Here is a 24824-nt window from a genome sequence, read left to right as displayed (position 1 = left end):
ATGCATAAGCTTTCTTATATGATTTTCAATTTGTTTGCCCAATTATTTCTCTTTTCTTGCATAAGTTCTTATTTCTCTTTCTTTACATAACTTCTTATTTCTTTTTCTTTACTTCTCCTTTCTTTAACTTTCTTTACTTTTGCTCTTATTATTCTTTCTTTACTTACTCTAAACAATATCTTTACTTCTCCCCTAAGATCTTTACTTCTCCTAAAATAAATACTCTTTCTTTACTTCTCCCCCTTTTTGTTATCATCAAAAAGATACATGGGAAAGATGCAATAAATACCAAGCTTCAAACTTCATTGATCAAAATGGGAACATTTTCATACATTCATGCCAAAAACAAAAACAGATACAATGTTCCTGAATCAAAGTTTAAAGATACATGATAAAAGCAAAATACATATGAGAACTAGATATCTAGCCTAGGCTCTAAACATAGATGCTAAGATCAGCCTAGGGAGATTCTAATGGCTGGGATCTAGTCCTCATCCTCCTAGTGTACGTGGCGAGGGGAGGTCGAGCCTGGTGAGACTGTGTCTGGCGTGGAGCACGACGAGCTGGATGACTCTGTGCCGAAATCTCTGACTCAGCAGCCTGTGGCACAGATGGTCCAGGGGTCTCTCTCTCTCTCCGGAGTGCTCCTATCTGCTGCCTCAGATCACTGATCTCAGCAGACATGACGTCCAATCGGGCGTCCAATCGGCTCATCAGCCCGTCAGTGATAGTCCTCGCCTGAGCTGACATGAGCTCAGTCATCCTGCTCCAGAACTCATCCGTATCTCTCGGAGGAACGGATGATGATGGTCCAGCCTCTGAAGGTGCAGGAGGATGATCCATATGCTCCTCATCCTCATCCTCTGGTGCATCTCCCTCTGGTGCCTCACCCTGAATGCCTGCTCCAGTGTGAATCCACTGCCCGTTCACTTTCTCATATCCCATGCGTATAAGTGTCCGTGCAGTGTATGTGTCAGTATGATGCAGACTCTTGGATGCCTCCTCCTCGAGAGCTAAACCGTGCTGTCGAAAAATCAAGGTGAGTATCATACCATAAGGTAGTGATACCCTGGAGTTGCACATCACCTTCCTCATCTGTCTCAGTATCATGGCCGAAAGATTTAGGGGAATCCCCTGAATCATACACTCCATCACTGCTAGATCTCGCTCTGTGATGAGATCGAATCTTCCGGTCTTTGGAAATAAGATTCTATTTATTATACTGAGCAGTAATCTCATTTCAGCAGTAAGAGAACTAGCTATTACCTTCGCGGAAAAGTCGAAGTTCTCATTTTCCATGATCAACTGTAGAGCTCTCATTTTGTTTTCAGGCTTTTCCGGAGTGGCTCCTACGCAGGGTAGATGAAGTAGCTCACTCAAGCTCTCCTCGGAAACTCGAACTCGAACCCCTCAAACTTTCGAAACAAGCCCTCCCATCCCAGTTTTGAGGAAGGCATAGAACTCCTGAACCAATCCGGGGTAGATCATTACGTCTAGGGAGGAAAGATACTCCCAACCTTGCCTTTGGATCCATTCCCTCAACCGAAACCCTTCTTGATCAAAGAACTCGGAATGGATCCTTCTCCCCGTTGTAACCGGTCTCCCCGCAAATCTTGCAAGTATCACTGAGGGGGAAGGAGGAGGAGGGGCCTCCGCACGTGCCTCACGTCGTGGAGACACGGTAGATGGCTCCGTAGGTTGCCTTTCCTCCCGTTGGATCCATGTGACTCTTTCGGATCTCTTGGCTACGGCTCTTTTGGGTCCCATTTCTCTAAAATCTCAAGGTAATCTACTGTTTGGAGGAGTTTGGAGAGTGGGGATTAGAGTATTCAGAAGAGGACAAGGGCAAACAGTGCCCTAACAATGCTCTCGGGTCCCCTTTTAACAGTGGGGTCCCGACGTTGGGTCGACTCAAGATTTTTCTTGGGTCGACTCAACGTTGGGTCGACCCTATTCTGGGTTGGGTCGACCCAAGTGCAGAATTTTTTTTTTTTTTTCTCTTCCTTTTTGCTTCTAAGAATTTTTCTTTCTTCCAATCCTTATAAACTCTTTATGGGACAATGATACATGAGTAAGGAATCTCTAGATAACAAATTTGACTCATGTTTCATGGGATTTTAGAAATTGGAAGAATGTATCATGAGACTACTAGCTTCCTTTTATATTTCTTCAATAAAAAGGATCACATATGCCTAATTCCCTCCTTAGCATGCAGAATCTATCTTCACTCAATGGTTTCGTAAATATGTCGGCTAATTGTTTTTCAATGCATATATGCTCAATACATATATTTCCATTTTGCACATGATCCCTAATAAAATGGTACCTTATTTCTATGTGTTTGGCTTTAGAGTGCTGAACTGGATTTTTAGTAAGATTGATGGCACTAGTATTATCACACTTAATAGGAATATTATCTAGTTTAACTCCATAGTCCTCTAGTTGTTGCTTAAGCCATAATACTTGAGCACAACAACTACCAGCAGCTATATATTCAGCTTCAGCAGTGGACAGTGCCACTGAATTCTGCTTTTTGCTAAACCATGATACTAAGTTATTTCCTAAGAATTGACATGTGCCACTTGTGCTCTTCCTATCTAATTTGCATCCGGCAAAATCAGCATCTGAATACGCAAGCAAATTTAGACAGGAGTCCCTTGAGTACCATAGCCCTATATTGGTAGTTCCTCTTAAATATCTAATGATTCTCTTAACAGCACTTAAATGTGACTCCTTAGGATCCGATTGGTATCTAGCACATATTCCTACACTAAATACGATGTCGGGTCTACTAGCAGTAAGATAGAGCAAGGATCCAATTAGTCCTCTATAGAGCTTGATATCAATACTCTTCCCTTTTTCATCCTTGTCTAGCTTGCTAGTAGGATTCATTGGAGTGCCTACTCCCTTATGATTTTCATTCCCAAACTTCTTTAGTATTTCCTTTGTATACTTAGTTTGATGAATGAAAATGCCTTCTTTAGTTTGTTTGATTTGTAATCCTAGAAAGAAGCTTAGTTCTCCCATCAAACTCATTTCAAATTCTCCATGCATTAACTCAGCAAATTCTTTGCAAAGAGTATCATTTGTGGCACCAAAGATTATGTCATCTACATATATTTGTACCACTAATAGATTTTTGTCCTTTCTTTTGAGAAATAGAGTTTTATCTACATTTTCTCTACTAAAGTCATTATTAAGCAGAAGTTTGCTTAATCGATCATACCAAGCCCTAGGTGCTTGCTTTAATCCATACAATGCCTTATGTAGTTTAAAGACATGATTTGGCAATTCATGATTCTCAAAACCTGGAGGTTGTTCTACATATACTTCCTCCTCAATAAAACCATTTAAGAATGCACTCTTCACATCCATTTGATATAATTTAAAATCCATGAAATATGCAAATGCTAGAAGTAATCTAATAGCCTCTAATCTAGCTACAGGAGCAAATGTCTCATCAAAATCTATTCCTTCTTCTTGATTGTATCCCTTAGCTACAAGTCTAGTTTTATTTTTTATAACTAATCCATTTTCATCTAATTTATTTCTAAATATCCATTTTGTTCCAATTACTGAATTATGCTTTGGTCTTTCAGTTAATGTCCATACATTACTTCTTTTGAATTGATTTAATTCTTCTTACATGGCATTTATCCAGTTAGCATCTTTTTCAGCTTCTTCATAAGTCTTAGGTTCTAATTGTGAAACGAAAGCAAGATAATCATTTAAATTCCTAAGAGATGATCGAGTTCTTACCCCTTGAGATGGATCACCAATGATTAAGTCTTTAGGATGTCCATATGCATACCTCCATTCCTTTGGCAAGTTTTGGGATTGTGGTGGCACGCTATCATCTCCCTTATCTTGATTTGGCACGTCATCAATATTCAACTTTTCAAAGTCGATAATTCCTGTATCATCATCAACAATATTTTCTTTCCTAGCAGACTCACTATCAGACTCATCAAATATAATATTGACTGACTCTTCCACTACTAAGGTTCTTTTATTGAATACTCTGTATGCCCTGCTAGATGTGGAGTATCCTAAGAAGATACCTTCATCTGACTTGGCATCAAATTTACTTAGATCCTCCTTGCCATTGTTTAAGATGAAACATCTACATCCAAAAACTTTAAGATATTTAGCAGTTGGTTTCTTATTCTTCCAGAGTTCATAAGGAGTTTTCTTGGTTATAGGTCGTATTAAAACTCGATTTAGAATATGGCAAGCAGTGTTTATAGCTTCAGCCCAAAAGTACTTTGGAAGATTTGACTCACACAACATTGTGCGTGCCATTTCTGCCAATGTCCTATTTTTCCTTCAACAACCCCATTTTGTTGAGGCGTTCTAGGTGCTGAAAATTGATGTGATATTCCATTTTTAGTGCAAAATTCTTCAAAGTGTTGATTTTCAAATTCCGTACCATGATCACTTCGAATTGCTACTAAGGTGAGTTTCTTTTTGTTACGGGGGAACTCAGCCACCATGCCCCACGTGACCGACACGCGCGCCCAAGAAGACTACAGCTGCCCCTTGATCCAGTAACCCGACCCCGAGTCGGATATCTTCGGCTTCGCAGCCCGACCCCGAGTCGGCTGCCCCTTGATCCAGCAATCCGACCCCGAGTCGGATATCTTCGGCTTCGCAGCCCGACCCCGAGTCGGCTGCCCCTTGATCCAGCAATCCGACCCCGAGTCGGATATCTCCGGCTTCGCAGCCCGACCCCGAGTCGGCTGTCCTTTGATCCAGCAATCCGACCCCGAGTCGGACATCTTCGGCTCCACAGCCCGACCTCGAGTCGGTTGCCCTTCGATCCAGCAGTCCGGCCCCGAGTCGGACATCTTCGGCTTCGCAGCCCGACCCCGAGTCGGCTGCCCCTTAATCTAGCAATCCGACCCCAAGTCGGATATCCTCAGCACCGCAGCCCGACCCCGAGTCGGCTGCCCCCTGATCCAGCACTCCGACCCCGAGTCGGAGATCTCTTGATAACGACAGGCTGCTTCCCAGAGGCACGCCGAGGCCTCCTGCTCCACTACTCCCTGCAACGGCTGTATCCGATGCTGTTCCACGATCTCCTGTATCAGCCGTACAAAGCGGAACTCCACTACGCCTGTCATGGCCGTACCCAGCGCTGCTCCACGACGCCCTGTAACGGCCATGTCAGTGGCCACTCCATCGCGCCCCACGATGACAAACCCCCCTGAGAGACCCCCCAGCCAGGTATATATGCGGCTGGGGGGAGAAGGGGGGTAAGCAATATCTTCCAGAGCACTCTCTTGCTTGCTATTATCATCTCTCCTCCTCCTCCAATCTCCTCTGACTTGATCGTCGGAGGGCCCCCACTACCCCAGTGGTGGTGCGAGGCTTGCTCGCAGGTTTCCCGGTGGAAGGTGGAGCGTAACCAACACCAACCAAGATAACTCAGACGGAACCCCGTTCACACCGCTGTGTCAATCGTTCTCGGTTTGGACCACCAGCAACAGTTGGCGCTAGAGGAAGGGCCTGATCTCAGAGCGATCGTAATGGCACGGCGAGGTGGTCGTGGAGCTTCCAATGCCTCCGGTCGCGGGGCCTCTCGCGCCTCCGGCCGGGAGGCCGCTGCGTCTCCAACACATTCTCAGCAACACTCCACCATTCCACCCCCCATTCAGATGGTCGAAGCCGCTCAGTTCGACCAGTTAGCCCAGCAGGTTCGCACCCTCGCGGAGGCAGTGCAGAACCTGCAGGGTGTGATGTCTCGAGCGCCACAGCGGGCCCAGGAGCCGCTGCCCCCCGAGCGCTCACCTGTCTTCCTCAACCCGCCCTCCTTCCTCTCCCATGGGGAGGAGCGCCGGCGCGAGGAAGGTTCTCGAGCACGGTCCATTCTGCCAGGACCTTCTCATCGAAGCTGCGCGGGGTACGAGAGGCGGACCCGGGCGCGTTCTCAGACCCCCCAGTCCTCGAGGGGCCCGCACTCCAGTCGGTCCCCCTCGCGCCGCTCCTTGTCTCCCACCCACCGGTCGCGCTCCCTGGACCGGCGGGTGGACGATCTCCACTGATAACTCCAGGTCCTGAAGGGCCACTCCAAAGATCTCTTCGCCGACTTGGAGATCTCCTCCCAACCGGCGCTTGCCTCGAGGATCCTGCGGACCCCAAATCTGCCGGGATTCAAAATGCCGGCGATCGAGCCCTATGACGGGGCGGCGGACCCGCGGGATCACGTGGAGAGTTTCAGGACTCTTATGCTCCTCCATGGAGCATCAGATCCTCTCCTCTGCAAGGCCTTCCCGGCGACCCTCCGTGGCCCAGCCAGGGCGTGGTTCGCCGGCCTGGAGGCTGACTCTATCCAGTCCTTTGACCAGTTCACTCGCCTCTTCATCAGCCATTTCGCCGTCAGTAGCCGGCGGCGATTGGTTTCCGACTCCCTCTTTGATGTCCGGCAAAACGAGGGAGAAAGCCTGCGGGATTACCTTACCCGCTTCAACAAGGCTACATTGGAGGTCCGGAACCTGAGCCAGGAGGTGGCTCTCTCAGCCCTGAAGCGTGGCTTCCGGAAGGGCAGACTCACCTTCTCCCTGGACAAACGCCTGCCGCGGAGCTTCCCGAAGCTGTTGTCTCGGGCGAACCAGTATGCAGACGCCGAGGAGGCAGCCGCCCACCGGAACAAGGAGGCCGCCGAGGCCCCTCTAAAGCTCGGGAAGAAAAGGCGAAAAGAGGCATCCCAGAGGAGGAGCCCGACGCCTCAACATCGGCGCAGAAGCCCGTCACCGGCGAGGAACCACGGCGCCCCACGCCCTCATTCTCCGCACCGACGCTTCAACCGGTACACCCCACTCCTGCCCCCCCGGGCCCAGATCCTTATGGAGGTCAAGGGGCGGGAGAACCTCCCGGTCCCGAGGCAGATGAAGAAAATCCCTGGGAGGAGGCCCTCTCGGGCGTACTGTGAGTACCACCGAGACCACGGCCACGACACCGAAGACTGCTTCCAGCTTCGGGACGAGATCGAGGCTCTCATCCGCCGAGGGCGTCTCGGTCGATATGTAAACGACCGACGTCCCCCCGCAGACCCGCGTCCGGCCGACCCGGCCCCTCAGGAGCCTCGGGAGCAGAATCGACCCGTCGCGGGCATAATCCACACCATCACTGGGGGCTGCTCTCGGCCCGTGAGGAACGTAGGGGGCTCGGTGGAAGCATCAGGGGTGGCCGTCGCGAAGAGGCAGCGGGTCGGAAATGTAATCACTTTTTGTGATGAGGATGTAAAGGGGGTTCAGACCCCCCATGATGATGCCATGGTGATCTCCCTCACTATGGCGAACTATGATGTAAGGCGTGTTCTTGTGGATAGTGGAAGCTCAGCTGATATTTTGTTTTATGAGGCCTTCCAAAAGATGAGCTTGTCCCGACAAGTGTTGCACAAAACATCCACCCCCCTCATAGGATTCACTGGAGACGCTATCTCGGCCGAAGGTGTCATTGAGCTGCCTGTGACTGCGGGCGTTGCACCCGCAGAAGCCACGGTGCGGCTCGGGTTCTTGGTCGTCCGTGTTTCCTCGGCCTACAACGCTATCCTCGGACGACCCGGACTGAACGCCCTTCGCGCGGTAGTCTCTACATACCATTTGCTAATGCGGTTCCCCACGGCGGCCGGGATTGGAGAGGTCCGAGGTGACCAACCGACCGCACGGCAATGTTTCCTAGCAACTCTCAAAGGGAAGAAGCCCGTGGAGGCCCTAAGCGTCGAGTCCCTTGACGCCAGAGACGAGGTGGCTTTGCGGCACAGGGAGCCGGCCGAGGGTGTGATCGAAGTTCCCCTTGAAGAGGGTCGCCCGGACCGTACGGTCCGGGTCGGTGCCAACCTCGACTCGGAAGCTCGGCTCAGGTTAGTGGAATTCCTCCGAGCCAATGCTGATGTATTTGCCTGGTCGGCGGCCGATGTACCTGGGATCGACCCGGAGGTCATTTCTCACGCCCTCAACGTCGACCCGACCCACCGACCAGTAAAGCAGAAGAAGAGACACTGTGCCCCGGATCGGATCCGGGTGGTCGACCAGGAGGTAGACAAACTCTTGGATGCAGGCTTCATAAGGGAGGTGAGCTACCTCGAGTGGCTGGCATGTTAGATGTATGCCCTAGAAGCCAATTTGGCTGACACATTGTTGATTCTAGGGACATAATTTTGTACTTGACTATTTATTATTGAATAAATAAAAGGCATCTTTTCATTCATATTATTTATGTGTCTATGAATCGTCCAAGAAATTAATAAGATGATGATACATATTCTCAAGAGTTGAGAATTTGAGCCATGTATCATTGGTGATTAATTTCTAAATGCTCCTGATCAATGGATCATCACGAGGACGGTGATCGATCCGATCAGTGCACAGATCACTTTCCTTCTGGATGGACGAGACTTGAGTCCACAGTGTAGGGACACTGAAGTGATAGTGCAGGTGCTTGTTAGAGAACAAGGGTACTGAGCGTGACCAAGACAAGAAGTCACTTGGATGTCTATCCACTCGTCAGTGACTTACTTGATGTTGCAGTAGTGTGACCTTTGACCTGCGGTGCTTCGGCTACTCACAATGAGGTTATTGTAGTTTGACTGCACACATACATGGTCTCTAGCCATATGGGTCCATGCAGTGTAGATTGGCTGCAGTAGGTTCACTGTAGGAGTAGTGTATGCACCTACAAGGAATCTATCGACCTTGATAGAAGAGGAGTGATCCTATGTGATTTGTTAGACTGAGTTCTAAGACCTTGGCCAGGGCAGTAAAGTGGAGAAAGAGTTTTCCACTATCGAACTCAAGTCGAATAAATCTTGACATATGACAGACGATGGGGTTTGACGAGTTGTCCATGACCTCCGTCCTGTAGGGATCCACGATAGTAGGACTGTATCACACGTTAACTGCACCTAGAGGTTCATCATTCCATTCTGCTGGGTAGCCACTACATGCTGCTAGGTGTCACTGGTGGATGGTGGGACTCATAGGGATTATCTTGATGATCGATAAACCCTAATGAGTTGAGTTGGAATCGTTCCAACCCATTGAAAGGAGTTTTCAATGATATAGTGATAGAGATCACAATATATCTCACTACCAGTCAGAATAGAACCTATGGGGTCACACACACTAGAAGTATTGACCGATCCGATGGTTGAAATCGTGATTAGGAATCACAAGAAATCAATTTGATTGATAAAAAGTTGAAGAAGGAAAAAGGAATTAATTAATTGGACTTGAAACAAGAATCCTACTTCGGGTAGGATACCTAGAGTTCTAATTGGATTAGGACTGGGATTCCTACTTGGAATAGGATTCCTCAATCCTAATGAGATTAGGAGTTTTGAATTAAAATTGGATTCCTACTTGGAGTAGGATTCCTAGAAATCCTAATTGGATTAGGACTTCGGATTCAAATAGAGTCCTAATTGGATTAGGACTAAAATTAAATAAATCCTAATTGGATTAGGATTCCTTAAGTCTAAATTAATTAATAATCTAATGAATCAACATGACTCCTAATTGGATTAGGATTGAAGAGTTCAATTGAGTCATGGTTCATTCAAGTCCTAATTGGATTAGGACTAGTATGCATTGAACCAAATTTGGCTAAGCCTAATCGAATTAGGACTAAACCGGATTAGGGCCTCCCAATCCTCTTTAGATGAGGATTAGGGCAAACCAAGAGGAGGGCCGTACGCCCCCTCCTTCTTCTCTTCTTTGGTGCGGCAAGGTAAGAGGGGCCGGCGCCCCTCTTGGAAAATAGTATGGAGCTCCTAAAAGTTAGGAGCTCCACAATCTATTTAAAGGGGCTCAAGGGGCAGCACCTTGGGTATTGGGATTTCCTCTCCCTTGTGCCGTACGCCCTTCATCCTCCCCTTGGGTTTTCAGCCGCCATCAGCAAGAAGAGAGAAAGGGATTGCCGGCTCATCCTTCTTCTCTTGTTTGGGCTCCAACGCAAGCAAGGAAGTGAAGGCTGCAAAGGGTTCTTGTTCTTCTTCATCATCCCTCCTTCTTCTTCCTCCTCTCAAGCACTTTCAAGAGTTGAAAGAAAGAGAGGAGATCAGCCATCAAAGGAAGTCTCTGCAAGGGAGCTAGCACCCCGGGGAGACAAGGAAACGTTGATCGGATCTCTACTTCGTGTGGATACCCGTAGAGGCCGGACGTTTGAACGGCTTCAAGCGAACCCTCTTCCTAAAACCACGAATTCAGATTCGCGGTGATCATCTACCCGCGCAAGGTGAAGATTTGATCTTCCTATTAGTTTTAAAAGTTTTAATTCTTACCTAATTACGAAAGGTCTCGAAACAACGTTCATGTGATGAACGTCGAACTCGCGCATGCCGATTCCGCTGCCATCTGAAAAATTTTTGAAATATCAGCGGCATGGGCGGGTTCCCAACAGTGGTATCAGAGCCTAGGCTTCGTAGATTAAGGTAAGAATTAAATATCTAAAGGCATATTAGATCTGAAAATTAAATGATCATGCATGCTGAAAAATTCTGCATGCAGATTTTTCAGGGGTGCTGATTTTTACATGCTGATTTTTATGTGATAAAAAGATGATTCTAATTGCATTGTTAATGGGATTACAAAGTTTAGAATCATGATTAGCATGATCAGCGACCTATGTCATGATATAATCAGTTAAGTTTCAGATCTGAAAATTATAATTGTAGCATACGGTGATGATCATAGGATTCAACCCCTTTTGGTATCAAATGTAATGACCTGCGATGTGATCTGCGATGTCATGTAATTTTTCAGATGCTTGCATGCATCTTATTTGATGTTTTGAGAGGCCTGCGTGCCTCCTAAAAGGAGATGTAAATTATTTTTATTTTTATTTTACATCTGGTTGTATTTCTGTGATGTGATGTACATCAACGATCAAGTTGAAGCAAAGGCATGAGATGAAAGGTGATCCAAGCGGTTGATGGCGATGGGATCAAGGGTTGATCAAGGATCGAATCAAGGAGGCTTGGAACCAATTCAAGAGTTGAAGACCACTTGATCAATTGATGTGCATGTGCTTGTAATACGACCTAATTAGAATCCATGATCATCACCTAGTTAAAGTTTAGCTTTAATTATTGCCGCGATTATAACTGCCTGCAATGCGCCGTTTGCATGTGATGTGAATGAGAGTCGGGTAGATAGGTCTACATGTGATGTAGCAAACCCAATTGAGACCTAAATCAAAACCTCCTCAATCAAGTCGAGAGTGAACCGACATGAGCAAGTCATATTAGATTAATTGATCTAATTGGTGTCTAGGAAAGCATGAAAGGTGGTTACTTAATTAGGACCTTACTCTCTGAGTAAGGGGAGCCTCCCACCTGCTTACCTGGCCAATTGTTCGATTACCTCTTATGAAAGGCTCAAGTTGCAAACACTAAGACCTGATTAACCAATATTAAGTCAATAGGTCTTCCACTGTAGTAGAGCTGCTAAGGCCTTTCTGATGTTGACTTGTCTCGGCTGGATACAGTGGTCAAGTTGCATTGGGGGGCTGGACCTCTCTATAGACATGAGATGTTGTAGGGTAAAGGTGGGGTTGGGCACCAATAACTGTTAGGTGAGGACCCAATGACGACTTTATTCCTACGGTTATACAGTGGGTCTGACTTAACTAAGAAATGAGACCAATAACTGTTAGGTGAGGTCTTCATGGCTTAGAGACCAAGTTGCACTGCAACATGCTTGAGAAGCATTGTACAAGAGTTGTACACTCATCCATCTATGTGTCACCAATAACTGTTAGGTGAGGTGGCATGTAAATTGGTGGGACCGCAGTACCCACTAGAAACCCTAGTCGTGTGGGATTTCCGTTTTCCTACCAGGGGAGTGTGAGGAATTCGAGAAAATAGTGGGAGTCACAATTTGTTCTAAAAGACCTTAGGACAGATTAGGATCAAGTACAAAAGTCTAACTAGAATCTTTACTCTCTGCAGATACAATGTCGGCTTCAAACCCTTTGACCCGTATTCTTGAGACCAACCGACTGACCGGAACCAATTACAAGGACTGGCTTAGAAATCTCAAAATAGTTTTGGACTGTGAGAAGATAGGCTACATACTCGATTCAGATATCCCCACATTACCAGCACGTCCCACTGATGTTCAGCGTGAGATGCATAAAAAGTGGTTGGACGATGACATTAGAGTAAAATGCTATATGATGGCATCTATGTCTAATGAACTCCAATGCCAGCATGAAAATATAAAGACTGCTAGGGACATACTGGCACACCTGCAAGAGTTGTATGGTGAGCAAAGTCGCACAGCTTGTTTTGAAGTGTCCAAGAGGCTTTTCAAAGCGAAGATGCGCGAGGGGCAGTCTGTCCATGATCACGGTCTGACCATGATCAAGGACCTAGAGGAGCTTGAGAAGCTCGGTATGGACATGCACAAGGAATTGCAAGTGGATTTGATCCTACAGTCACTTCCTGATTCATTTGGTCAGTTTATAGTAAACTACCACATGAATAAGATTGAATGCACTAAGACTGAACTAATCAACATGTTGGTAACTGCTGAGGGAGCCTTGAAAGGTTCAAGGGGCAATGTCCTCGCTGCTGAGTTGACTTCTGGTTCCAAGAGAAAGTCTACTTGGAAGAAAAAGAAGCCTGCAAAGAAGCAGAAGAAAGACAAGAAGCCAAAGAAGGAAGTTCAAAAGAAAAAGGCTAACGACAAAGGAAAATGTTTCCACTGCAATGTCGAAGGCCACTGGAAGAGAAACTGTCCTTCATACCTCGAGAGCCTGAAGAACAAGAAAGGTGACACACCTTCAGAAGGTATAGACTTGCTCATTATTGAAACTAATCTAACGGTTTCTTCTACTTCTAGTTGGGTTATAGATTCTGGTTCTAGTGCTCATTTGTGCACTACCATGCAGGGTCTAAAGGAAAGTAGAAGGCTGGCGGAAGGTGCAGTAACCCTTCGGGTTGGCAACGGGACAAAAGTTGCTGCTGTGGCTGTGGGCACCTACCATCTGCGACTACCGTCTGGATTTAGTTTAATACTTAGAGACTGTTATTATGTACCTGTTGCTAGCAGAAATTTGATTTCTGTTTCATGTCTAGCACAGGAAGGTCATGTTTTTACATTTGACAAAGACTGCTGTTCTATTTATTTAAGAAATAAAATAGTCGCACGTGGTTTCATGATTGACAGTCTCTATCATTTACATATGGATGTATCTGTGAATGTTACCGAGCAAGATGTGAGTGCCAAAGGATCCAAAAGATCCAGAGATGAGATAAACCAAAGGTATTTGTGGCACCTTAGGCTTGGCCATATTGGAGAGGACAGAATGAACAAAATGGATAAAGATGGGCTTTTAGGCTCATTGACTTCCGAGTCATATCCAGTTTGCGAGTCCTGTCTTCAAGGAAAGATGGCTAGACTGCCCTTTGTAGGACATGGGGAGAGGACCACCGAAATACTTACCCTAGTACATACAGATGTATGTGGCCCATTCGATGTGCTAGCCAGGGGACGTTATTCATACTTCATTACCTTTACCGATGATTATTCACGGTATGGGTATGTGTATCTTATGAGACACAAGTCTGAATCCTTTGAAAAGTTCAAAGAGTTCAAGAATGAAGTAGAAAAACAAACTGGAAAACCTCTTAAGGCCCTTCGATCAGATCGAGGAGGAGAATACCTTAGTGGGGAATTCCGGGACTATTTCAAAGAAAACGGCATAGTCTCACAATGGACACCTCCGGGTACACCTCAACTCAACGGGGTGTCAGAGAGGAGGAATCGGACCCTATTGGATATGGTCAGGTCCATGATGAGCTTCACTGATTCACCTATGTTTCTTTGGGGAGATGCCTTACTCACAGCGATTTATTTATTGAATAGAGTTCCCTCTAAATCCGTTCCTACCACACCGTATGAGATATGGCATGGTAAGAAACCAAGTCTGGGTCATCTCAAGATTTGGGGGTGTCCGGCCCACGTCAAGCGACTACAGGCGGACAAGTTAGAGGCTAGGACCATAAGTGCTCGTTTTATAGGATATCCTAAAGAGTCATTAGGATACAATTTTTACGTCTCAGAGGATCACAATGTGTTTGTGAGCCGTCATGCCATCTTCTTGGAAAATCAGTTTATCCTTGATAGAGGCAGTGGGAGGAAAATTGAGCTTGAAGAGAAAGTCTCTGAAAAGCAACGAGTCATGGATCCTATAGAACCTATTCATAAGGAGCCAGTACACGATGTCCCTCAACCACCTCGTAGATTTAGTAGGGTCTCCCATCCTCTCGATAGATACTTAGGTATACTAGAAGAGGATACCGAGGAAATGTTCCTAGTGGGAGATAGGGATCACATACAGGATCCCAAAACCTACAACGAGGCGATATCTGATATCGATTCCGAGAAATGGCTGAAAGCTATGAAGTCAGAGATAGACTCCATGCATTCCAACCAAGTCTGGACCTTAGTAGATCCACCAGAAAGTATTGTACCTATTGGATGCAAATGGATCTACAAAAGGAAAATAGGTTCGGATGGAGAGGTAGAGACCTATAAGGCAAGGCTTGTGGCGAAAGGGTATAGTCAGCGCGAAGGTATTGACTATCAGGAGACCTTTTCACCTGTAGCCATGCTAAAATCCATCCGGACATTGTTTGCCATTGCAGCATTTCATGACTATGAAATCTGGCAGATGGATGTGAAAACTGCTTTTCTGAATGGATATCTTGATGAAGATATCTATATGGAACAGCCTTTGGGTTTCACTTCCAGTGATGGAGATCACAAGGTCTGCAAGCTGCAAAGGTCCATCTATGGACTAAAGCAAGCCTCTCGGAGTTGGAACACTCATTTTGATGATGCAATCAAAACGTTTGATTTCATCAAAAACGAAGAGGAACCATGTATTTATAAAAAGGTTAGTGGGAGTGCTGTCGTTTTTCTCGTACTGTACGTAGATGACATTCTCCTGATTGGGAATGATATTCCCATGCTAACCTCGGTCAAGGTCTGGTTGTCAAAAGAATTCTCCATGAAAGACCTTGGGGAAGCATCCTATATTTTGGGAATAAAGGTCTATAGAGATAGATCTAAAAGGATGCTTGGCCTTTCACAGAAGATGTACATAGAGGAGGTGCTGAAGAGGTTCAGCATGGAAAACTCCAAGAGGGGTCTCTTACCCCTAAGGCATGGAATTCATCTCTCCAAGAAGATGTGCCCCAACACATCTGAGGAGATTCAACGCATGAGCAAGATTCCTTATGCATCGGCAATAGGAAGCCTCATGTATGCCATGCTATGTACACGACCTGATATAGCTCTTGCTGTGAGTGTCACAAGCAGATATCAGTCGAATCCAGGTGAAGAACACTGGACAGCTGTGAAGAATATTCTTAAGTACTTGAGAAGAACTAAAGATTTATTCTTGGTTTTTGGAGGATCATCAGAGTTAAAGGTAGAAGGGTACACAGATTCAGACTTCATGACTGATGTCGATGACAGGAAGTCAACATCTGGATACGTGTTCTTGTGCAATGGTGGTACGGTGAATTGGAAGAGTTCTAAACAACCGATCATTGCTGATTCTACTATGGAAGCCGAATACATCGCCGCCTCTGAAGCTGCTAAGAAAGGCTTCTGGTTCAAGAAATTCATTGCAGAGCTGGATGTGATGACATCAGATGCCATAACACTCTACTGCGATAACAATGGCGCCATAGCCCTTGCTAAGGAGCCAAGGTCTCATCAGAAGTCTAAGCATATAGAGCGGCGCTTTCACCTCATACGCGACTATGTGGAGAAGAAATATGTAGAGGTGCAGAGAGTAGACTCCGCGGATAACGTGGCAGACCCTTTCACTAAGCAGCTGAGTCAGCAAAAGACTGAAGCCCACCTTGAGAAGATGGGCCTAAGATATATGACCAATTGGCTTTAGTGCAAGTGGGAGATTGTTAGATGTATGCCCTAGAAGTCAATTTGGCTGACACATTGTTGATTCTAGGGACATAATTTTGTACTTGACTATTTATTATTGAATAAATAAAAGGCATCTTTTCATTCATATTATTTATGTGTCTATGAATCGTCCAAGAAATTAATAAGATGATGATACATATTCTCAAGAGTTGAGAATTTGAGCCATGTATCATTGGTGATTAATTTCTAAATGCTCCTGATCAATGGATCATCACGAGGACGGTGATCGATCCGATCAGTGCACAGATCACTTTCCTTCTGGATGGACGAGACTTGAGTCCACAGTGTAGGGACACTGAAGTGATAGTGCAGGTGCTTGTTAGAGAACAAGGGTACTGAGCGTGACCAAGACAAGAAGTCACTTGGATGTCTATCCACTCGTCAGTGACTTACTTGATGTTGCAGTAGTGTGACTGGTCCTTTGACCTGCGGTGCTTCGGCTACTCACAGTGAGGTTATTGTAGTTTGACTGCACACATACATGGTCTCTAGCCATATGGGTCCATGCAGTGTAGATTGGCTGCAGTAGGTTCACTGTAGGAGTAGGGTATGCACCTACAAGGAATCTATCGACCTTGATAGAAGAGGAGTGATCCTATGTGATTTGTTAGACTGAGTTCTAAGACCTTGGCCAGGGCAGTAAAGTGGAGAAAGAGTTTTCCACTATCGAACTCAAGTCGAATAAATCTTGACATATGACAGACGATGGGGTTTGACGAGTTGTTCATGACCTCCGTCCTGTAGGAATCCACGATAGTAGGACTGTATCACACGTTAACTGCACCTAGAGGTTCATCATTCCATTCTGCTGGGTAGCCACTACATGCTGCTAGGTGTCACTGGTGGATGGTGGGACTCATAGGGATTATCTTGATGATCGATAAACCCTAATGAGTTGAGTTGGAATCGTTCCAACCCATTGAAAGGAGTTTTCAATGATATAGTGATAGAGATCACAATATATCTCACTACCAGTCAGAATAGAACCTATGGGGTCACACACACTAGAAGTATTGACCGATCCGATGGTTGAAATCGTGATTAGGAATCACAAGAAATCAATTTGATTAATAAAAAGTTGAAGAAGGAAAAAGGAATTAATTAATTGGACTTGAAACAAGAATCCTACTTCGGGTAGGATACCTAGAGTTCTAATTGGATTAGGACTGGGATTCCTACTTGGAATAGGATTCCTCAATCCTAATGAGATTAGGAGTTTTGAATTAAAATTGGATTCCTACTTGGAGTAGGATTCCTAGAAATCCTAATTGGATTAGGACTTCGGATTCAAATAGAGTCCTAATTGGATTAGGACTAAAATTAAATAAATCCTAATTGAATTAGGATTCCTTAAGTCTAAATTAATTAATAATCTAATGAATCAACATGACTCCTAATTGGATTAGGATTGAAGAGTTCAATTGAGTCATGGTTCATTCAAGTCCTAATTGGATTAGGACTAGTATGCATTGAACCAAATTTGGCTAAGCCTAATCGAATTAGGACTAAACCGGATTAGGGCCTCCCAATCCTCATTAGATGAGGATTAGGGCAAACCAAGAGGAGGGCCGTACGCCCCCTCCTTCTTCTCTTCTTTGGTGCGGCAAGGTAAGAGGGGCCGGCGCCCCTCTTGGAAAATAGTATGGAGCTCCTAAAAGTTAGGAGCTCCACAATCTATTTAAAGGGGCTCAAGGGGCAGCACCTTGGGTATTGGGATTTCCTCTCCCTTGTGCCGTACGCCCTTCATCCTCCCCTTGGGTTTTCAGCCGCCATCAGCAAGAAGAGAGAAAGGGATTGCCGGCTCATCCTTCTTCTCTTGTTTGGGCTCCAACGCAAGCAAGGAAGTGAAGGCTGCAAAGGGTTCTTGTTCTTCTTCATCATCCCTCCTTCTTCTTCCTCCTCTCAAGCACTTTCAAGAGTTGAAAGAAAGAGAGGAGATCAGCCATCAAAGAAAGTCTCTGCAAGGGAGCTAGCACCCCGGGGAGACAAGGAAACGTTGATCGGATCTCTACTTCGTGTGGATACCCGTAGAGGCCGGACGTTTGAACGGCTTCAAGCGAACCCTCTTCCTAAAACCACGAATTCAGATTCGCGGTGATCATCTACCCGCGCAAGGTGAAGATTTGATCTTCCTATTAGTTTTAAAAGTTTTAATTCTTACCTAATTACGAAAGGTCTCGAAACAACGTTCATGTGATGAACGTCGAACTCGCGCATGCCGATTCCGCTGCCATCTGAAAAATTTTTGAAATATCAGCGGCATGGGCGGGTTCCCAACATGGCAAACGTCGTACTTGTCCGGAAGGCGAGCGGGAAGTGGAGGATGTGCGTCGACTACACCGACCCGAGGCCAATTCGGAACAACTCCGAGGGAACCTGGATCTCTTGGAAGAAGCGAGGAAAATGGCGCAGGTTCGGATGGCGATGTATCAGCGGAGGGTGGCCCGATATTACAACTCCAAGGTCCGACCGAAGCTTTTCAGAATCGGAGATCTGGTGCTAAGGCGAGCTAAAGCATCTCGACCTGCGGAAGGTGGGAAGCTAGCGCCAAATTGGGAAGGCCCATATAAGGTTCGCTGGGTAAACCGACCTGGCTCCTACCAGTTGGAGGCCCTAGATGGTCGAGAAATTCTAAGGAGCTGGAATTCCGCTAACCTACGGATGTATTACCAATAGAACGACGATGCCAGAAAGACAGTTCAAAAATGTATAACATTTTGCATTTCAATAATTTCTGGTTACAACGGCGTGCTCGTGTGATTACAAGGAATTCCCAGAGGGGAATTAGGGTGTAAAGAAAGTAAAGAAGAGGTGGAGACTCCGAGGAGCTGAAGATCTGGGATCCCGAAACCTCCATCTGAAGCGGTTGCAATCCCGTCGGAAGTGGGTGCTTCCAACCGGAGGCGCCATCGGCGTCTCACGAAAGAGACGAAGAGCCGGCGCGGATGAAGAAGAAGTGGACGAAGGAGAAGTCCACACTGCCTCCAACCGGAGGCGCCATCCATGCCCCACGAAGAGGATGAGGAGCCGCCGCAGACGAAGCTCCCGCTGCCTCCAGGGGAACGCCACCTCCAAGGGATATTCCGGTCCTCCCCAGTGTTAGGAGAGAGAAGGAATACAAGGGGGAAGAGCATATGGAGGCGCGGTCCCGGATCAAGCACCTGGTGCGGAGCTCAATCGGGAGGCCGAACTTCAAGGAGGGGAGACGTGATCCCGGATGAAACGCCTAGAGCGGAGTTCCGCCGGGGAGAACCTCCTTGTTGATCCCAGATGAAACGGCTAGTTGGCGGAAGTCGCGAAGGGCGCGCCTCCCGTTCCTTCGGCAGGGGTCTCTCAACCATGCGCCGGAGAGGAGGCCCACGATCCATGGCAACCTGAACAGCTCCGGCTTGGCAGGCTCTACCGCACCTGCACCTGTATTTATAGCCAAACTACAGCCCCCCGGTCGTTCCGATGCGGGTGGCTCCCATAAATGCGGACGCATTGAATCCGGAGCCGTTCTGGCTCTCGAGGCGTATCTTCCCGCGATTTCCTAAGCGTCATTCTCCTTAATCGCATTCTTTGTGCAGGACACTCCGGGTGGCACGTACCCCTAGGTCCACATATCTCCGCTCGCGCCCAGGCCGCATCCGCCTCGAAGAACGCGCGCATCGCGGCCGCTTAACTGACACTCCTCGCAAGCAGCAACTGGCGATCCGATTTCCCAGGTAACGCATCAATTAGCGTTTAATGCCCTTCTGGTGTTCCCCAGGCAACGCTTGGAGAAGAGGAGAAACACGATCGCAGCTGGCCACGGAGAAACCCCGTCGGGCTGCAAGCGACAGGCGCATGGCCAACGAGCGGAATTTCCCGAGGCACGGCCCTCGGATGCCAGGCTAACCCGATGATCATCCCGGGAGCAGACTAGCCTGAAGCCCCGACCGGTCGCCTTGGCTTGCGCCAGCCTTGGCCGACCAACGAGCGGAATCTCCCGAGGCTCGGCCCTCGGATGCCAGGCTAACCCGATGATCATCCCGGGAGCAGACTAGCCTGAAGCCCCGACCGGTCGCCTTGGCTTGCGCCAGCCTTGGCCGACCAACGAGCGGAATCTCCCGAGGCTCGGCCCTCGGATGCCAGGCTAACCCGATGATCATCCCGGGAGCAGACTAGCCTGAAGCCCCGACCGGTCGCCTTGGCTTGCGCCAGCCTTGGCCGACCAACGAGCGGAATCTCCCGAGGCTCGGCCCTCGGATGCCAGGCTAACCCGATGATCATCCCGGGAGCAGACTAGCCTGAAGCCCCGACCGGTCGCCTTGGCTTGCGCCAGCCTTGGCCGACCAACGAGCGGAATCTCCCGAGGCTCGGCCCTCGGATGCCAGGCTAACCCGATGATCATCCCGGGAGCAGACTAGCCTGAAGCCCCGACCGGTCGCCTTGGCTTGCGCCAGCCTTGGCCGACCAACGAGCGGAATCTCCCGAGGCTCGGCCCTCGGATGCCAGGCTAACCCGATGATCATCCCGGGAGCAGACTAGCCTGAAGCCCCGACCGGTCGCCTTGGCTTGCGCCAGCCTTGGCCGACCAACGAGCGGAATCTCCCGAGGCTCGGCCCTCGGATGCCAGGCTAACCCGATGACCATCCCGGGACCAGACTAGCCTGAAGCCCCGACCGGTCGCCTCGGCTTGCGCCAGCCTTGGCCGACCAACGAGCGGAATTTCCTGAGGCCTAACCCTCGGATGCCTGGCTTAGTGCCGGAAGAATTTCCTGAGGCCTAACCCTCGGATGCCTGGCTTAGTGCCGGAAGAATTTTCTGAGGCCTAACCCTCGGATGCCTGGCTTAGGGCCGGAAGAATTTCCTGAGGCCTAACCCTCGGATGCCTGGCTTAGCGCCGGAAGAATTTCCTGAGGCCTAACCCTCGGATGCCTGGCTTAGTGCCGGAAGAATTTCCTGAGGCCTAACCCTCGGATGCCTGGCTTAGTGCCGGAAGAATTTCCTGAGGCCTAACCCTCGGATGCCTGGCTTAGTGCCGGAAGAATTTCCTGAGGCCTAACCCTCGGATGCCTGGCTTAGGGCCGGAAGAATTTCCTGAGGCCTAACCCTCGGATGCCTGGCTTAGCGCCGGAAGAATTTCCTGAGGCCTAACCCTCGGATGCCTGGCTTAGCGCCGGAAGAATTTCCTGGGGCCTAACCCTCGGATGCCTGGCTTAGCGCCGGAAGAATTTCCTGAGGCCTAACCCTCGGATGCCTGGCTTAGCGCCGGAAGAATTTCCTGAGGCCTAACCCTCGGATGCCTGGCCTAGCGCTGGAAGAATTTCATGAGTCGGGAGTCAGCGAGACGCTACCAAGAGTTAAAAAGAAGGACGAAAGTGAAATGAGGAAACTCTATTTGCATTAACTTTCATTGTTTCAGGGCTGAGACCCATACAACTTGACAAAACGCCAACACACAAAGAAAAAAACAAAATACAGAAGGTCAGCTTGGAGGAACCCCCGGGTCGAGAACGTCGGGCACGTCCGTAGAGGGTAGGGAGACGGTTGGAGAAGCAGCAGGCAATGGCGCCGGAGGGGGGTCGAGAAGGGAGATCCCACTCAGGTCAATTTCGGGGTACTTAGCCGACACCCTTGCCAGGCCTTCCTCGAAGCCTAAGACAAAGGAGTCGGACCCCGCGTCCGACATATCACGGACGAACTCGTCGGACTGACGATAGGCCTGTACCGCCTCCGACATATCACGGGTGAACTCGGCAGACTGACGATAAGCCTGTACCGCCTGACGCCCGATCTCCGCACTCTTTTCGGCCAGCGTCGCTTCTGCTCGCTCCATAATCTGAGCTTTTGCCTCCAAGACCTTCGCCACAATCCGGTCATCCGCCTCGGAGGAGACCCTCAACAGATCGGCCTGGGCCTCCTTGTGCTTCGCCTCGGCAGCGATGCGAGCAGCCTCAGCCTCCTCCAGGCGCGAATGAAGCTCCTGGTCGCTCGCGCGGGACTTCTCCAAAGCCGACTCCAATTCGCCCAGCTTGGCTTCAAGAGACCGGGTCCGGTTGCGGGCGTTGTCGGCTGACCGCTGGGCCTTCTCCCACCTCTCCCGGTAGTCGGCAGCCTTCCGGGACTGCCTCTCGGCCCGCTCCTCCGCCTTCTTGATCTCGCCCTCGAGACCTGAGGCAACCTTGAGTTGCTCCCGAGCCTCCAACAGTTGCTTCTCGAGGGTGGCGGGAACCTCGTGCATGCGGCAGAGAACCTGAAAGGCTGTCAGGGCGCGCCATGAGTTCGGCACCAGCTGCGTCGGCGCCACTCTCAAACCCCGAAGCACCTGAACGACTAAGTCCAAGGGGGGAAAGCGGAACCCGGCCTGAAGAATGCCCTCATTGATGGCAACCTTCCCTGGAGGAGGATGGGACATCCTCTCCTCAGGCCCCGGGAGTGTAACATTGCAGGCCTCGGGAAGGTGGTATCGAGCCACGAACCTATCTAGGTCTTCGGCGGCCAACTCCGACTTAATGCGGTCTGCTCTCACTTCGCCCATCCCTAATGGCCAGTGAATCTACGGTCACGACAGGGTCGAAAAGGGGGAAAAGACCGGAACGACTGGAGTACACTAATACAAAAAGAGAGTATGGAGAGCCCTAAATTAAAGAATGGAGCAACTCACCGGAAGAGAAGGAAGAACAGCTCCGAGAGCGTCAAAGGAGGAGCAAGCGAACAGTCCGACGGCGATGACGGCAGCGCAAAGGAGAAACTCGAAGATGTCTGTAAGGAGAAAGGCGGACGGAGGAGGACCCCCGGTTAAATAGGCGGAAAGGTGGGTGACGCCCCGGTAACGCCAGAGGACGCCTGGCTGCCGAAGGGTCGCTCGCGCCCCAAAGGCGAATCGACGCCATTAAGGAAGGATGTCCGCCGAAATCCTCAGACTGCCAGGTCAGCAACAACCGCCATACGCCATAAAGAAGACGGGGAGCTCGAAGCGCGCGCGCCTCTCCGAGGGATGGCGGCAATCTCGAAGCATCACTTCCTTCACCCGTTCCCCTCCTGGTTCCAGGCTCGGAAGTGGGGGGCTACTGTTACGGGGGAACTCAGCCACCATGCCCCACGTGACCGACACGCGCGCCCAAGAAGACTACAGCTGCCCCTTGATCCAGTAACCCGACCCCGAGTCGGATATCTTCGGCTTCGCAGCCCGACCCCGAGTCGGCTGCCCCTTGATCCAGCAATCCGACCCCGAGTCGGATATCTTCGGCTTCGCAGCCCGACCCCGAGTCGGCTGCCCCTTGATCCAGCAATCCGACCCCGAGTCGGATATCTCCAGCTTCGCAGCCCGACCCCGAGTCGGCTGTCCTTTGATCCAGCAATCCGACCCCGAGTCGGACATCTTCGGCTCCACAGCCCGACCTCGAGTCGGCTGCCCTTCGATCCAGCAGTCCGGCCCCGAGTCGGACATCTTCGGCTTCGCAGCCCGACCCCGAGTCGGCTGCCCCTTAATCTAGCAATCCGACCCCAAGTCGGATATCCTCAGCACCGCAGCCCGACCCCGAGTCGGCTGCCCCCTGATCCAGCACTCCGACCCCGAGTCGGAGATCTCTTGATAACGACAGGCTGCTTCCCAGAGGCACGCCGAGGCCTCCTGCTCCACTACTCCCTGCAACGGCTGTATCCGATGCTGTTCCACGATCTCCTGTATCAGCCGTACAAAGCGGAACTCCACTACGCCCTGTCATGGCCGTACCCAGCGCTGCTCCACGACGCCCTGTAACGGCCATGTCAGTGGCCACTCCATCGCGCCCCACGATGACAAACCCCCCTGAGAGACCCCCCAACCAGGTATATATGCGGCTGGGGGGAGAAGGGGGGGTAAGCAATATCTTCCAGAGCACTCTCTTGCTTGCTATTATCATCTCTCCTCCTCCTCCAATCTCCTCTGACTTGATCGTCGGAGGGCCCCCACTACCCCAGTGGTGGTGCGAGGCTTGCTCGCAGGTTTCCCGGTGGAAGGTGGAGCGTAACCAACACCAACCAAGACAACTCAGACGGAACCCCGTTCACACCGCTGTGTCAATCGTTCTCGGTTTGGACCACCAGCAACACTTTTCATTTATGATATTATTATATAGTTTCAAAAATTCTGAAAATGCTTCATTCTTATGTGCCAAAAATGAAACCCATATATACCTTGAAAAATCATCAACAATAACTAGTCCATATTTCTTCCCTCCTAGACTTGCAGTTCTAGTAGGTCCAAATAAATCCATGTGTATGAGTTCAAATGGTCTAGTTGTTGATACTACATTCTTCGATTTGAAAGATGATTTAGTTTGTTTTCCCAATGAACATGGTCCACATATTTTGTCCTTTTCAAAGATCAATTTTGGCACATCTTTTATTAATTCCTTCTTAACTAGTTTTGATATTAATTCTATACTAGCATGTCCTAATCTTCGATGCCAAAGCCAACTAGTTTCATTTTTCTTTTCTTCATTAGTAATTAAGCATAAACCATTTTTCTTGCCTAACTCATGAAGATATACTAAGTAAATATTTCTTTGCTTTTGTCCTACAAGTACAATGCTATTATCTTTAGGATTAGTGATTATGCATACAGATGCTTCAAATGTAACTTTAAACCCTTTATCACAAAATTGACTTATACTAAGAAGGTTATGTTTCAAACCCTTAACTAATAAGACATTTTCTATAAAAATAGATGGAGCAATGAAAATTTTACCCTTTCCAATGATATGCCCTTTACCATTGTCTTCATAGGTTACTACTCCACCTTTCTTTGATTCCAAGGTGACAAATTGATCTACGTCACCGGTCATGTGTCTTGAACAGCCGCTATCTAGATACCATTGTTTTTCCACTTTATCAGCTGTAAGACACACCTGC

Source organism: Phoenix dactylifera, chromosome 18, assembly GCF_051530095.1.
Source record: "Phoenix dactylifera cultivar Ajwa chromosome 18, Ajwa_hap1_PhDact_Kaust_v1.1, whole genome shotgun sequence".
In the NCBI taxonomy this organism is placed as follows: Eukaryota; Viridiplantae; Streptophyta; class Magnoliopsida; order Arecales; family Arecaceae; genus Phoenix; species Phoenix dactylifera.
The sequence above is the reverse complement of the archived record's forward strand: the minus strand, read 5'-3'. Positions refer to the sequence as shown.